At 32.7% G+C, this 17500-nt stretch overlaps 1 long non-coding RNA gene across 2 annotated transcripts in view; it reads left to right on the top strand.

The window, feature by feature from the left end:
- The window catches only part of LOC145247305 (uncharacterized), a 367145-nt gene extending 350209 nt beyond the window's left edge, over positions 1–16936 (top strand). For both annotated transcript variants that reach the window (XR_013863239.1, XR_013863238.1), the window contains one exon: positions 13684–16936. This is a non-coding gene — a long non-coding RNA (uncharacterized LOC145247305). The remainder of the gene's footprint in view (positions 1–13683) is intronic.
- The last annotated feature ends 564 nt before the right edge of the window (positions 16937–17500 follow it).

Here is a 17500-nt window from a genome sequence, read left to right as displayed (position 1 = left end):
ACAATTGATGCCAGATGGAGATCAGAGCGTTGATGATGTAAAGATATGAGTTTGGTTTTAGATGACTTAAATGTAACCAGCCACGTCTTTCACCACTGAACCACACGCTCAAGATCAGAGGAGAGAGAATCAGAGAGAGTTTTGTCATTTACAGCCTTATATGTGTTGCCATAGATGGTCGTGTCATTAGCATAGATGTCAACGAATGATTTAAGTATGTGTTTAGGGAGATCATTGATGTAGATCAGGAAGAGAGTTGGGCCCAGGATTGACCCTTGAGGACTCCAGCATTAATACTGCAGGCCTCTGATTTTTGTCCATCGACCACTACTCTTATGAGCCTATCGGAGAGAAATGATTTAATGATTGAGAAAAAATTTCTAGTTATACCGTAGCTGGAAATCTTGTGAAGTAGGCCCTTATGCCATACCTTGTGGAAGGCATTTGATATGTCAAGAGCAATTGCCCTAGAAAGGGAGCCTTTGTCAAAACCGTTAGCACATCTGCGGTAGATCTAGCAGAACGGAAACCATATTGTGTGTCACAAAGAAGGTTATTTCTTCTAAGGTGGTTGACTATTTCTCTATTTAATATAGATTCAAGCAACTTACTCATAACACACAGGAGACATTGATCTGTACTGAGAGGGAGATGACTTATCACCTGAATTCTTAAATACAGGGCATACTGATGAGATTTTCCAGGGAGTCGGAAAGCGCTTCCCCTTAAGGCAACGCTTAATCAGTTTCGTAAGTATGGGAGCAAGTTCTGGTTGAAGCTTTTTTAACACTATAATTGCGATGCTGTCAGGGCCAGTTGATTTACTGGAATCAAGGTTCTTGATTAGCTTGGCGACCTCATGCACGGATATTTGTATGTTACCTAGCGTGTTCTGTGTTATAGGAGGAAATATGGGGAGTTGATAGCCTTCGTCGCATGGGGTAGAATTAGCTGCAAAGTTCTTTGCAAATAGTTTGGCCTTGTCTGATGCTGACGAGATGACCTCTGGTCCATTGATAATGGTTGGGATAGAACGCACACTTATGTTCAGGATCCTATTTGTTATTTGCCAAAACTGGTGGGAACCAAGCCGTTGATCAGCTACTTTGGATTTAGCAGTCTGGGCATATATGTCTCTTGCATTTTTTATTACTCTTTTACAGTGGTTGCTGGCAGTCCTGAAAGCAGCTTTAGTCTTAGTGCATCTATTACGTTGGTGGTTACGGAAAAAGTGATTTCTGTGCGCGATAGCAGCAGCACATTCTTGGGAGAACCATGGCTGGCTGTTAGGTTTTTGTTTGAATATTTTAGATGGTATGAATCGGTCTATGCCTACAATTAACCACTCGGTCAGATCTGATACTATAGAGGACACTGGCTTTTTAAATCTGGAATGCAGAGGTAAATCAGATATGAATGTACGGAAGCTATCCCAGTCAGCGATAGAGTATCGGTATACAGTACGGTGGAGGGGTACGCCTGGGGACTTATTACATTTCATTTTTATCTTAACTGATACGACGGAGTGGTCGGAGGATCCTAGAGGAGAATGAACGGAACATGAACATAGCTCAGCGGAAGTTGAGAGAAAAAGGTCTAGGAGGCTTGCATATTGACCAGTAGTATCGGACACACGGGTGGGTTCGCGAACAATCTGAGTGAGGTCATAAGCAATGTCAAAATCATGGCAAAACCTCCCTTCATCGTCCGTCTTATTTGAATGGGTCAGCCATTCCACGTTATGGACGTTGAAGTCACCACAGATGTGGATGTTAGCCGAGGGATGTGCAGACAGGATGTGGTCTATTTTCTCACATATACTCTTAAAGATAGTAACTCCGCTGTTATGGGGCCGATAGAGGGCAAATATAAATGCAGCGGTGTAAGCAAGTAAATTAGGATCTTCTCTAGAGATATCCCTGCCACACGGGAAGCCATCTTTAATGTAGGCAAATATTCCATACCCATGGCGATCTTGGGGGTCAGATTTAGCTGTATCCGTTAATTATGAACACATCTAGGGAAGTGGTCGGTCCTATTCCAGTTTCGCTTAGAAAGAATATGTCCGGCTTCGTCTCCTTCGTCGGTTTTCTAGTGTTTATCTATGTAGATGACTATAATGCTCCTCATCTTGAGTTGAGCATATTGAAAAGTGATACACGAATTACCATTAGCGTCTAAGCGATGCTCTTTGTGCAAACAAATCGAGCTTATGTAGTTCGGACGATGTCAAAACATCGTTAAACTCATGACTCATACAGCAGCCGCCGATAGCGTAGTCGTTAGGAGCCTTGACTGTAGAACAGACGGTCGGGTTCCAATCCTGGCTTGAGGGAGTTGCCTGTCTAGCCGCACTGATGAGCTGTGAAACAGCGAAACAGTACTGTCTGTGGATGACTATATATATATATATATATGTGTGTGTGTGTGTGTGTGTGTGTGTGTGTGTGTGTGTGTGTGTGCGTATGATTACTTAATTTAATCACATAAATTAATATACAAAATTATAAATTTATACGTAAACTTTAAGTATTTTCTTCAACAGTGTGCACTACGTAGGTAGAGCTAGGTAGTAAATTATGAAATATATATGGCAATTCAGCTACACAGAATATTCCGCGTTTCATCCATGCTAGGATTCATCAGGCTTATGCATAGTTAGCTTGGATGAAACGCGGAATATTCTGTATGGCTTAATTGCCATTTATATTTTATAACTTACTATATATATATATATATATATATATATATATATATATATATATATATATATATATATATATTAAGTAATGTGATTTATAATTTAAAAGTTTTAAAATTTTTAAAATTTAAAAATCAAAATTTAATTAAATTAAAAATCAGTTTCATAAGAAGGAACAACAACAAAGTCAATTATCTGTACGATCGTTTCGGAAATCCGTGCTTTTTATTTGTGGTATACATGAAGTCACGTAGAATAATTATACATAGTTTTTTTGGTAAGCACGGTCTCCTCATCAGCAAATTTAGGAGGATTTCTATTGAATTGAAAAGACACCAAAAATAAACCTAGCATTAAAAGTAAGGCAGATGAATCTGAAAAATTGAAGTAAAAGGTTTGGATATAAAATTTATAAGAAAATTAATAAGAAAATTGGTATAGGTTAGAGATAGAAATGAGTAGAAAAAAAATATATATTTTTGAATTTACATAATAAATTTGATTTAAAAATATATAGATATATAATTACCTTTTGGTTTTTCTTTTTTTGAAATCAGGAACTGTATTTAAAGTAGTCATTTAGATGTTTGCTATAGCTTTTTATTTTATTGAATGATGAATTTTAAAAGGGCGACGCTCGTGCAGTAAATTGTTTCCGTTAGCGTATTTTGATTTAGAGACGCTACAGTTAATATCTATAGAGAGAGAGTTTTTTTTTTTTTTTTTTTTTGCAAGTTTTTAAGGGGAGATAATTGTCATGGCTTTATTTATTATTTGATTTACGAGTCTAAGGACGGTAATTGGTTTAACTTAATTTATTAAAAAAAAAACAACTATTTTTACTAATGAGTAATTTTTAATGATTTAAGGTGGTTTATATTTATTAAATTTAAACCAACGTTTATGATTACACGATAGAAGCTCGTGTCTTGAATTTACTAGTTTGGTTGTGCTTTTTATATCTTCATATTTTAAAATTTTTAGGGTTTCTTTTGTACATAATGTACCAAATTTATCTCCTGGTTTATATGATTTGCAAGTCTCAATTATTTGCCATTTTAAGTTGAAAGAAATATTGCTATTTTTTAGTTGCCAAATATAGTTGGATAGAGTAGTTTGGTTTGATAGAGAGTTATTTTTAAAAGAATGTTTGTGCGTTGAAATTCTATGTTTTATTGGGCCAGATGTGGAACCAATATATATTACCTCTTGATTATTATGATTATTTTCCGTTAGGTCTATTGTTGGATTATAATGTGGTGGGTTGGTTAATAATTGATCGGTAGATTGATTTAAGTTGGTGTTATTATTTAATCTGGTAGTTGAGTTATGGCTGTTGATAGGTTCTTGTATATTTGGAGTTTTTGATACTGTGCAGCTATAGATAACATTTTTAATTTTACATGAGCCTTGTAGGGGACATTTATTTTTTCTTCTACAGTTACAGTCCGATGTATTTTGTATAGTTGCATTTTGTAGTTTATTAATTTTATTATTATTAGAGCTAATTATTTTCTGATGAAGGTTAGGCATAGTAGAGTAAGAGACTTTAATTGTGTTCTTATTGAAAATCTTATTATATCTATGGGGGGCTTTAAAGTTCTTATCTAATATTTTAAAAAATTCTCTAGCTATGTTTGTTTCTAGGTTTTTGGAATACGGGGGGTTGAACCATAGGATCTCCTTGTGTCTATTCTTACGTTTGCGGGTTTTAGTTTGTTGTTTATTTATATTATTATCTAATATTTGTAGTTTGGTTTTATCTTTTTTTGTCTCCTGGTTATTTTTCTTAACTCGTATACGGGAAGACATTGCCATATTATATGTTATTACGCTCTTAATAGGTTTATTTTTAATGCAGTTTATGTTTCTATCATTTTCATTTATGAATTTAATTTGTGAATTATATCCAGAGTTTTTAAGGGCTTCATTATAGTATTTTTCATTTTTGGTAAATATTGATTTAGTAGAAGACAGTCTAGAAATTCTTAGAGCGATATTGGGAACTATTGATTTTAATATTGATTTAGGGTGGTTTGATTGATTGTGGACATATAGAAGTGATTGGTTAGGTTTATGGTATGGTTCAAAAGTAGAATTTTCAAGATTTAAGGTTATGTCTAAGAAATTAACAATTTTTTTATTAGGGTCGATTTTTATACTAAGTCCATAATTTTTAAATAATTTATGTAGAGCTTTAATTGCATTTTCATAATTTTTATTAGTAGAATTCGTTATGAAAAGTGCATCATCTCTATATAGCCCTCCTTCAAGTTTGAATTGTTTATGGAGTATACAATGTATTTCATTTAAAAGGAAAAGGCCAACTAGATCAGTGACCTGAGTCGAGTCCGTCGATCCCATTAAAATGCTGAAGTGGTTAGGGGTATTTTTCCTAAATATTAATATTTAACTAATATAACTCAAGACGAAACTAAACTAATACTTATAGCTAGACAGTCTTTAATAACATTTGATAATAAATATTGGACCTTAAAAACTCTGGATATAATTCACAAATTAAATTCATAAATGAAAATGATAGAAACATAAACTGCATTAAAAATAAACCTATTAAGAGCGTAATAACATATAATATGGCAATGTCTTCCCGTATACGAGTTAAGAAAAATAACCAGGAGACAAAAAAAGATAAAACCAAACTACAAATATTAGATAATAATATAAATAAACAACAAACTAAAACCCGCAAACGTAAGAATAGACACAAGGAGATCCTATGGTTCAACCCCCCGTATTCCAAAAACCTAGAAACAAACATAGCTAGAGAATTTTTTAAAATATTAGATAAGAACTTTAAAGCCCCCCATAGATATAATAAGATTTTCAATAAGAACACAATTAAAGTCTCTTACTCTACTATGCCTAACCTTCATCAGAAAATAATTAGCTCTAATAATAATAAAATTAATAACCTACAAAATGCAACTATACAAAATACATCGGACTGTAACTGTAGAAGAAAAAATAAATGTCCCCTACAAGGCTCATGTAAAATTAAAAATGTTATCTATAGCTGCACAGTATCAAAAACTCCAAATATACAAGAACCTATCAACAGCCATAACTCAACTACCAGATTAAATAATAACACCAACTTAAATCAATCTACCGATCAATTATTAACCAACCCACCACATTATAATCCAACAATAGACCTAACGGAAAATAATCATAATAATCAAGAGGTAATATATATTGGTTCCACATCTGGCCCAATAAAACATAGAATTTCAACGCACAACCCACCACATTATAATCCAACAATAGACCTAACGGAAAATAATCATAATAATCAAGAGGTAATATATATTGGTTCCACATCTGGCCCAATAAAACATAGAATTTCAACGCACAAACATTCTTTTAAAAATAACTCTCTATCAAACCAAACTACTCTATCCAACTATATTTGGCAACTAAAAAATAGCAATATTTCTTTCAACTTAAAATGGCAAATAATTGAGACTTGCAAATCATATAAACCAGGAGATAAATTTGGTACATTATGTACAAAAGAAACCCTAAAAATTTTAAAATATGAAGATATAAAAAGCACAACCAAACTAGTAAATTCAAAACACGAGCTTCTATCGTGTAATCATAAACGTTGGTTTAAATTTAATAAATATAAACCACCTTAAATCATTAAAAATTACTCATTAGTAAAAATAGTTGTTTTTTTTTTTAATAAATTAAGTTAAACCAATTACCGTCCTTAGACTCGTAAATCAAATAATAAATAAAGCCATGACAATTATCTCCCCTTAAAAACTTGCAAAAAAAAAACAAAAAAAAAAACTCTCTCTCTATAGATATTAACTGTAGCGTCTCTAAATCAAAATACGCTAACGGAAACAATTTACTGCACGAGCGTCGCCCTTTTAAAATTCATCATTCAATAAAATAAAAAGCTATAGCAAACATCTAAATGACTACTTTAAATACAGTTCCTGATTTCAAAAAAAGAAAAACCAAAAGGTAATTATATATCTATATATTTTTAAATCAAATTTATTATGTAAATTCAAAAATATATATTTTTTTTCTACTCATTTCTATCTCTAACCTATACCAATTTTCTTATTAATTTTCTTATAAATTTTATATCCAAACCTTTTACTTCAATTTTTCAGATTCATCTGCCTTACTTTTAATGCTAGGTTTATTTTTGGTGTCTTTTCAATTCAATAGAAATCCTCCTAAATTTGCTGATGAGGAGACCGTGCTTACCAAAAAAACTATGTATAATTATTCTACGTGACTTCATGTATACCACAAATAAAAAGCACGGATTTCCGAAACGATCGTACAGATAATTGACTTTGTTGTTGTTCCTTCTTATGAAACTGATTTTTAATTTAATTAAATTTTGATTTTTAAATTTTAAAAATTTTAAAACTTTTAAATTATAAATCACATTACTTAATATTGAATTAGCTCTAGGACATTTAACTATCGAGCTTATTATATATCTAAATTACAACGAGCATTTCCTGTATTTTAATTAAACTAGTAATTTCACTATTACATTAAAATACACTTAGCTCTTTAGACTATTATTCTAATCTCCTTTAAATTATATATATATATATATATATATATATACATATATATATATATATATGTATATAGTATTCTATGTATAATGCGTGAAGTTCGTCATCATTGTCTGCCTTCGGGACGTGAGTTTTTGTGTACAAACATTTTATTTAATAAAAACAAGAGGAAGGGAGGGAGGAAAAGAGAAAGAAAGAGAAAGAAAAAAGAAAGGGAAGGAGAAAAAAAACTCTAGCCGTTTTAAACGCTGATCTGTTCATTTGGATTTTTCGTCTGATTCTATGTTTATTTAATTTGTTTTGGATTTTTTTTTGTGAAACCCATTGAACTGTACCCATCACCTTGATCCTGATCATTGAGGAAATATGACTTTTGGAACGCTCCTTCGTGTGTATTGTACACGTATGTGTACGTGTACGCGTTGTATGCATATGTAAGTACATGCTTATATGTGTTTGATTCTATGTGTGTGTGTTTGCATGTGTGTGTACATGCATATGTATGTTTGCGATCATTCTGTGTGTATGCATGTATGTGTGCATGCATGTATTTATTTCCATATGTATGTGGGGTGGAGAGGGCTCCCGTTAGCCGTGGTGAAGGCAACCCCTCTAGGAAAAGCAAATCTCTGATTTAAAAAAAACATAAAGCAGGACACCAGTACCCGCATTAAGCTGGTCTGCAGTTTTACTGGTTGCTGGCTATCTTACTCTTGCTTATTGCTGGATCTCAACATTTTGAACCGAGAGCGAGAGAGAGATATTTAGCTGTCGTACAAAGCTAAATCTGTAAGATCATCTTTGTATAGATACTCCCTCAGGCATTTGTCTATAAAAATAGTCCTATAGCAATGGAAAAGTTGTGACGCCTGTAGTTTTGAAATGCTGGAAGCATGTAATAATTGATCTACCATCATTTTATGTATCCGTGTGTGGATGTACGTATATGTGTACGTATGTTTATATATGTACATGTGTATGTATATGTATCTATGTGTGTTTGTATGTATATATGTATATATATATGTTTGTGTGTGTATGTACGTATATGTATGTGTATTTATGCATATATGTATGTTTGTGTATAAATGCATAGGTATGTATGTATATGTAGTTAAATGTATGTGTATGTATATGTGCATATATGTGTACGTATTTATATGTGTATATGTATGTATATGTATGTATTTGTATATGTGTGCGTATATATGCGCATGCATTTGTGTATGTATGCATGTGCGTATGTATATGTATTATGTATTATGTATGTGTGTATATATGTGTGTATGTTTGTGGATATATGTGTGTGTATGCGTGTACGTATATATATGTATGTATAGCAATGACCGTCTTCAGTGTCATTTCTGCTTGAGTGTGTGAAAAGTAATGTTAGGGCTCATGGACTTTAAGTGTCCGAGGGAGTGGCACTCATCTGACAAGACATTGTAATCATCATCATTCACATCATCATATATATATATATATATATATATATATATATATATATATATATATATATATACTTTTGTAGCTAATCTTTTTCTGGTCCATTCTAAGAAGTGCATCGTTACCTCTCTGGAAGCAATTGACAGATAATGAGCTGACCAGGCAGATTGTTCCTATTTACCATGTTCACACACGAACAAGCATATCCATTACGTTGCTACCACTTCATTTGCACATGTAACACGCGAAGCGCAACCAGAGAAGACCGTTGATTGCATTCGTCGACATAAACCGGAATCTTTTCGCCCTCAATTGGCAGACAGGACGCGTCCTAAATTTTAGCACGGTTGGACTATGCTCGGTTTGCTGGACAATCAAGTTAATGTTTCCGGTCAGTTAAAAGGAAGTGCACTCTTGGAAAAGTCACTGAAATCTACGCCAAACTTGTGGAATGAAAGCACAGTGGAAAATATTACTTGCTAGCTAGACTATTATGTTCGCTATTGATTCGCAATTCGGTTTCCATTTTCTACTTTAAATCGTTTAAACGAAAATCAAGTTTTAGTAAAAGAAGATAGCATAAATCAATGAGAAAAACCTATGAAAGTATTCGAAATGCAAAGGGAAACATAAGAATAACGAAGAAAAATAAAATCTAACTAATCAGAAAAAGGAGAGAACTAATCGATACGAAGGAAAAGCTAATCGATAACATAAAAAGGTCAAATACAATATTTGCTCAAAAAAAATCTTTTCGTACCTTTGTAATGATGGCCGCGGGCCAACACAGATTGTGTGCAATTTAGCCGCAAATAAGACCAAAAAAAAAAAAAAAATCAAGAAATAACCCCAACTCGCTTTTCTTTGTAGTAACAACATGCATTTCCTTATTGGTACAGTCGTGACGTCAACTAAATGATCTGGAACGTTGTCAACGTTTCTCCATTCATCTCGAACGTTATCTCGTCTCCAACATGATCGTCCTCTTTCTCTTTTTATTGTCCTTTGTTTCCCATTTGGTGAGGTTACTTCGCATGCATTTACGTATGTGTATGCGCACTATGTTACACGCTATTATTTTTTCCATTTTAAAATTATTATTGTCAGTTGTTTTAAACATGAGCCCTTTTGTTTTTTGCGTATAAAATTACAATCGGACGCGTGATTATTAATATCGCGAAAGGAGCCGGACACACCGACGTCCACTTTTGTAAAAGTAAAGGGCTAGTTGTTAAAACTGGAAAAGAAAAGGATGAGACATTCTAGTAAAAAATATAATAAATTTATAACTTTAAATATCGTAGCATTAATAATTGATTATATAATGTTATAAATTGAATTTTTCAACAAAAATTCTTAATGCTGCAATATTTTAAGTTATAAATTTATTACATTTTTTACTAGAAGGTTTTTTTTCCCTTTTCTTTTCCAGTTTTAACAACTTGTCCTATGTTAAAGCTTAACCTTATAGTATCTAGTGACAAAGTAAACCATCTTTTTGCATAGTTTTCCGTTCGCAAGCAACAAGTTATCATTTCTTTTTTTTTCCTCCTGCCGTATTGATGTACTGATTTCCGTAACCCAGCAACGTCGAACGCCACTGCACTTTCCCTTCAATCCCGCATATTGACTGTCGCACGATCGATTAAATCTGTCTCCTGTCCCTCCTTTGTGTGGGTGTGGTCGATGTACATAAGCTCTAAACCGGTGTCGCTGTCCTACATTTCTTTGTAGATATATTTGCATCCTGATTCAGTTAATGCTGTGATACTTCTGCATTTACCGACTCGTGAGTTCTACGAATTTTCTCGGGTGTGCTCGGTCGGTGACGTGAATAACCGGACGCAGCCGATCGCGGAACGTTAAATCGCTATGAGAAATTATAATAAACAGGAAAAAAAAATGAAAATAAAATCGAAATAAATAAGATTACAAACATGTACCTAACCCAACCCTTACCTCACCCGTAATCCTAAACACTTATCTACGCGATTAAAATAATTGTTTTCTGTTTTCAATTTATGAAAAATTAGCCTAATCGATTCATATTAGCTAAAAACACACAGCGAATTCGTGAAAAACTGAAGAACGCTCGGGCTACGTTTTCGGTTATTTCCGTCAGCTATTCAGTGAGTTCGAGCCAACTTCGTGGAAATCGACAGTCGATAAATGCAGAAGCGCCGATGCTGTTTACAAGCTTCCAACCCTCCATACACCCCGGTAAAAATAGCACATCGTTTTTTTAATTGGGGTAACAAAATAGCTTTCGACACCAGCGTAATTACAAACAAATATCAACATATTAATAGGATATCGTGTGTGCTATTTTGTATGTCACGCTTACATCCGAATGACTGTCCTTTAATTGCTACTAGCCTGGGTTCTTGGCTTTACCCGGATGTTTGGAGGTGTGTGTTGCCCCAAAAAAAAGTGGTAATAGGTAGGCAGGCTAGAACCCGTACCGTAAAGGAGAAAAAAAAAGTGAAAACAAAAAGTGACGTCTTTACTGTTTCGTCGATCGCCAAACCGGAAGTGGCGAAAGTTTAAATGAAGGCTCGTCAATCGAAAAGAGGGGATGACTTTCGAAAATATCAATGAAAAAGGCGATCCCTCCTTGTAAAAAGGTGCTCAGGTGAGAGTGCAGAAATTAATGTTTTTAGCCAATTTTTCGATATTTGTCATCTGAAGGGTCGAGTTTCAAAACGATGCTGATCTAGTGAAAATCTGTCGCCTCTATCGAAAGTTTTATGCATACATACATACATACATACATACATTTAAACAGACTTGTGAGATTATATAATAAACTAGCGGGGGTGCCCGGCGTTTCCCGGGTATTTGTAGATGTGTGTGTTTGGGGGGGGGGCGTAAATCAGAACAAAATGGAAACTTAACGATAACGATTAAAAAAAGATAAGGCGTTGGTGGCATGTGGGCTCTAACTCGGAGCCTTGAGGTCCACAGACTTAGCCTGAACACCTGCGGTACGGCGACAATATTTATGTAAGAGCGATTAAAGTGAGTCAAGTCAAGGAGGTATGATTGACAGGTGGTCGCTTAATGAGGTCATTTTGGCGTTTGTTTACTTTGTTACACTGCGGGATCATTTTTTCTTTTACTGCGGGGCATTTTGGGCTTCCCCAAGATGATGGAAGGGGAAACCAGCTCCCCATTGAAAGGGGATTGTCCAAATTGAATAGCTATTGCCTGATATAAGGAAAAAAACGCATTGCTTTTGGACGCTGGGAACGATGCAACAACCTTCGTATTAGTGTCGCTTTTATTATACGAAAAAGGCGAATCTACACGTGCCAATCTAAAAATGTTGAATATTTAGCTTTTGAAAGTCGGGCAAATTAAATACACACGCGACCCCCGTCCGTAACTCGTAGATATTATAATTTCGAAGTGATATAAAACGTTTTAAAAATGAGCGACGACCTCGAGAAGCCGCCGAAAAAAAGCCTTTTGCAGACATACACAAAAAGTGAACATACATACATATACACATTTTCGCTTTTATATATATAGAATATGAACTTTTACTTCTTGTAATAAATAATTTTACCAAAAATTCCTCATAAGATTTGGTTTAAGTTCCGGTTTAGATTATAACCGATGGAATTCCAATAATCTGTTGTTTTTTTTTTTTATAAATAATTTTATCAAGCATTCTTCATATGTTTTTGTTTCGGTTTCGATTATAGCTGAAGTAACTCAAAATATATATATATACTAGAAGGGAGACCCGACTTTGCCCGGGATTAAATGATGATCAACGACTATTTCACACTTCTATATTTTTATTGTCATCGAAATCCGTGAAATCGGCCGGGAGGAAGCTTCAAATGTGTCCATGCAGTAACTTAGTCCAAAATATATGTTATTCTAGATTGCACTCTAGAGAACCTACTGTTTCCTTTTTTAAATTGTTTTATATAAACTTCTTTCTAGCTAACGACAAAAACATTAAGAAATTTACGCGCAAAATTTGAATCTACAGACTACGTCATGCAAAAAAAAAACCAAAAAAAAAAAAAAAAACCTCTTGCGCAACCCTTCCCTCACAATTTCACACGCAGCTGCCCCTACAGAGGGTATTCTTTGTCTTATGAGACTGAACTGAGGCATCGACTAGGACAAATATTCCTATATCACCATCGCCATTGTCATATTATTATTATTATTATTATTATTATTATTATTATTATTATTATTATTATTATTAATAATAATAATAATAATAATAATAATAATAATAATAATAATAATAATATAATAATAATAATATAATAATAATAATAATAATAATTATTACTTTAATATTCGTCCACCAAGATTGGGCGCATGGAACAACTTTATAAAAAGTACATCTAACCAAACCTTTCTCTTAACAGGTTTTTATTTTTTTTATTCCGTGTTTTCGTTGGACTGTTCTTGTTAACTAAACTTGCTGAATTAATCGCCTTCAGTTCGCCGAAAGACGCTAATCCATTCTTTCAATGTGGCCATGCAATTTGAGCTTTTTGTTCCGTACACATCTCTCAGTGCTGTGTGTTTTTTTATATTCATGTTCACCCCTAGTAAGGCAGAAGCCCACTTGGTCGTAAGAAGCTAATATTTGGGACTATGCGAGGAAAGATTAACAAGATGTTGGTTTACATTACATTTAAATATCAGTACAGTCAAGGAAGCAGGTAGTAGGAAGGGAATTCCAAAGTTTTGCTGTTGCATAGAAGAAACTATTAGAGCAGAAATATTTCTGGCAATTAGGGGCCTCGTCTTAATTTAATCTCATTTCACTCCATGCAACGCATGTCCTCAATCTACACTGGCCAGGTTTCATTACTATGCATAATAACATTTCGTATACATAGACTCTTTCATTTTTGTTGTCAGTTCTAGTGTTCTCTTGGTTATTTGATAATGACTTTATGTCTGTTTTGTTTATTGCAGAGGATGGGTCTACGATTGTGGTGCGACACTGTGCAGATGCCGACTGGGGACGTCACTGCGGAGCCATCTGGTATGAGACATCCAAATCGGGAGAACACGAACGCATGTACGGGTGTCTGGTTGCCTGTGATAAAGACGGGTGTAATGCGTCCGGGCGTGCGCGACCCTCAAAACTTCTCCTAATGGCCGGATTGGCCGGAATGGCCGTAGCTGTTGCCCTTATACAAGGCCTGTCCGTGTGAATAATATATCAAATAAAACAAAATGTAAAGTAAAAAAAAAAAAAAAATGAAAAAAAAAAGACAATTTTACTTGTTGCTATAAAACTTCGGAAATATTAAGAAAACATTTTTATGACAAAACAAATAAATAAAAACATTTTTCTATGTATAATACAAGACGTTTTTAAGATAAAATCATTTTACAATTTAAAAATAAAATGCAAAAAAAAAACATGCGAAAATCAAAATTTTTAAAACATAAAATGTGGTCAACAAAATGAAAATATTAAAGCGACAATTGATATGATGCTGAGAGGTGTGATAAGTATTATATACAGTTATCGCATGAATTAAAAAAAAACGACATACACTCAAATGCATGCGATGTACATATATAGATATATGTGTACGTAAGTTTGTACTAGTTATGTATACATATATGTGAATTTTCCGTTATTCTGCGTGTGATAAAGCTTATCAAATTATGTATGTGTATCTATGCATACATATATATATATATATTTATACGTATATGTAAATCTTACATATATGTATGTAAGATTTACATACACATATATATATATTTATACATATATTTAACCCTTAATATTTATACGAACATAAATACAGTCTATATATATATATATATATATATATATATATTATATATATATATATATATACACTCTTTAAAAACCAGAATAAATGCATATGAAATGTACGTACATATATTAACACATATTATATAATTCGTAATAATTATATTTAAATATATGTAAATATATGTATATATGTATGCTATCAGTATCAAAATTGATATGTATAACATATTCAAGAATATATATATATATATATATATATACATATATATATATATATATATATATATATATATATATATATATGAATGCACATACACACATATATATATGGTTGGGTGTTTATTTTTGCTTAATTATCTTATCAGATGGTTGAAATAATATCTATGTAAATAATCTCATAAGAACACACACACATACATAATATATATATATATATATATATATATATATATATATATATATATTAAGGCTACGTGTATTTTTATATATTATGTAATTTTCGTTTTTTTAATTTTTGTTTGTTTGTACATTTTAAAGCCTATTCAATCAAAGAAATAAAATGTTAGTAGTTACGAAGGAAGCTTATTTATACTATCTAATTTCGAAATTCAGATTTTTTAAATTGCAACTGAAAACATTATTATCTTTTCCGGACTTTAACTTAATATTAAAAAAAAAAACGTATATCGGAGTTAGTTATTTAATAACATCGTATAACAATAACAAATACAATGTGTAAATTAAATTCAGTGATTTTTATTCCATTTAAAATTCTTTAAATTCAAACTAATTTACTTGTCAGTGCGTCTTCTTTCACCGAATCATTTGGTTAAATAATAGAAACATTATGCAGCCATATTTTCTATACCTTTCTTTAGAATTGCTTGTGGAGTGTTCGAATTTCAAGTTGCAACTGGTTTATGAACTTACAGCAGTGTTTGTAAACTCTAGTAATTAATCTGGGACCAGGAAAAGAATAAGGATCCCAAACGACGTCAGCCGAAGAAGGATAGATTTCGGTTCACACCGGTTTCACCTTGGCCATCGCAAACACACATCGTCTCTGTAAACAAATATAAAATTACTAATTTGTTCGGATTTTCACGATTGGAACAGAAAAATAAATATGACTCTCTTTTCTCCAAATTCATAATAACACTTGTAGATTATACAACCATATTGCAATTCGAAAATGACAAAGAATGTAAGAATTTGTACCTAAGAACACGAAAAAAAAAACATTAATAAAAATCAAAACAGTGAAATATCTTTAATACTAACGCTTTATCTATACTGCAAATAATCGTATATCAAAATCTGAAATAAATATTTAGGGCTTACTCTCCCCACCCCCTGAGTATCTTGCATGGACAAAAATTCTTTTCTTAAACAGCTTATCGGTTAAAAAGTTCGGTACTTGTACATTTTAATCAAGACATGAAAAAATGAAAATATCAAAAAAAGAAAATGGTTTATACTCTACGTATCGGTTTTGGACTGAAGTTCTTAAAAAATAGAAAAGATCACTTAATTTGATCGAGTATTTTTTTTTTTTTTTTACAGCGGAAAAACACGTTTTTATGACAGCGCGCTGGACGCAACCATATTCTGATTTTTAGAATACGCCATGGGGAGATTATTCAGTTTAAAGCGCCGACACCCCCATCCCCATCTTAAACATTAGCTTTTCTTCCTAAAAATCGAAACATGGCTACCTTTTTACCGGTATCATAACAAATTTCCAAACCAACGACAGCATCATGCTTTTCAAGTATAAAGCAAACCAAATTTTGTCGATTGTTGAAAAAAATCAAGTCTTCTTAAATAATATTCTGCCCTTTCCAACCAATCGTGCTTATCATCTGGTAGCGGCTGTCATCGTCTAACAAAGACTCTATGCAACCGTTAGTGACTTCGAACCGATTATGAAGAGCGGAGCACTAAATCCCGTGACGCCAGACTTGTGTTAACTTAACGAAGTATGGGACAGCAGAAAGGTCTTAATGATTTTTTAAAATCTTTGTTTATCTTTTTCAAACTGCAATTGTAATTAATCTCTGTTATAATTTGGTTAGATTTTAAGATCCATGCAGTTTAAATATATATATATATATATATATATATATATATATATATATATATATATATATATATATATAGATGAAATATAAAATATTAACATACGAATAATAATCATATCTGTAAGAAAAAAAGAACCCCCAAAATAATATCTGTAAGACAAAAATACCCCCCCAAATCAACATTTATGCATCCTCTTCTAATGATAAATTTTCCTAATGGCTGTCTGTGTTTGTGTGTGTGTGTGTGTGTGACGCGGTTTATCTCAGCCTGCAGGCAATCCACCCAGACAAATAAGGTACCGGAATGAAGCTTATGACCCAGCGGATGTTTTACTGATATTTATGTCCACGTTTGGTGTATAGAAATGAAAGAAAAATGCAAAAAATGCAAAAAAAATAAAAATAAAAAAAATAACGATTTACTAAACAACGTTTTATTTACTGAATATTTTTCCCGTACAAGGAGTCAAGTTTGCCCAGCTGGGCAAACTTGACTCTTTGTTACTCAAAAAACTTTTTATACGTTTTTTTATGCAGAAATTTATGAATAAATAAACATTTCCAATAAAAAATGGATAAAAATAATATAAGACGTACCTTCTGCAAAACAAATATATTTCTTTTTAACGACGACGAGAGTAAACCGTATTAAATTAATTGACGAAAACTTGTAAATAACAGTATAGTAAATTAGAGGCCTCCATACATTTTTTTTTTTTTTTGAAAAAGGCACAAAAACAAATCAGAACGGAATTGGAGGTACCTAGTAACCACTATCCGCTCATGGCCTGCAGGCTTTGGAAAGCTGTAACCTAAAATTACAATAAAAATGTTTTATTTTTATTTAAAACCTAACCACCAATGATAGTTCAATTCACAATATCTAGATGGAAAGTTTATCAATCAGTTTCAG

This window comes from Euprymna scolopes, chromosome 25 (genome assembly GCF_053919585.1).
Source record: "Euprymna scolopes isolate OS-2025 chromosome 25, ASM5391958v1, whole genome shotgun sequence".
Taxonomy (NCBI): domain Eukaryota; kingdom Metazoa; phylum Mollusca; class Cephalopoda; order Sepiida; family Sepiolidae; genus Euprymna; species Euprymna scolopes.
Note: the sequence above shows the minus strand (reverse complement) of the source record. Positions and strands in the feature narration are given on the sequence as shown.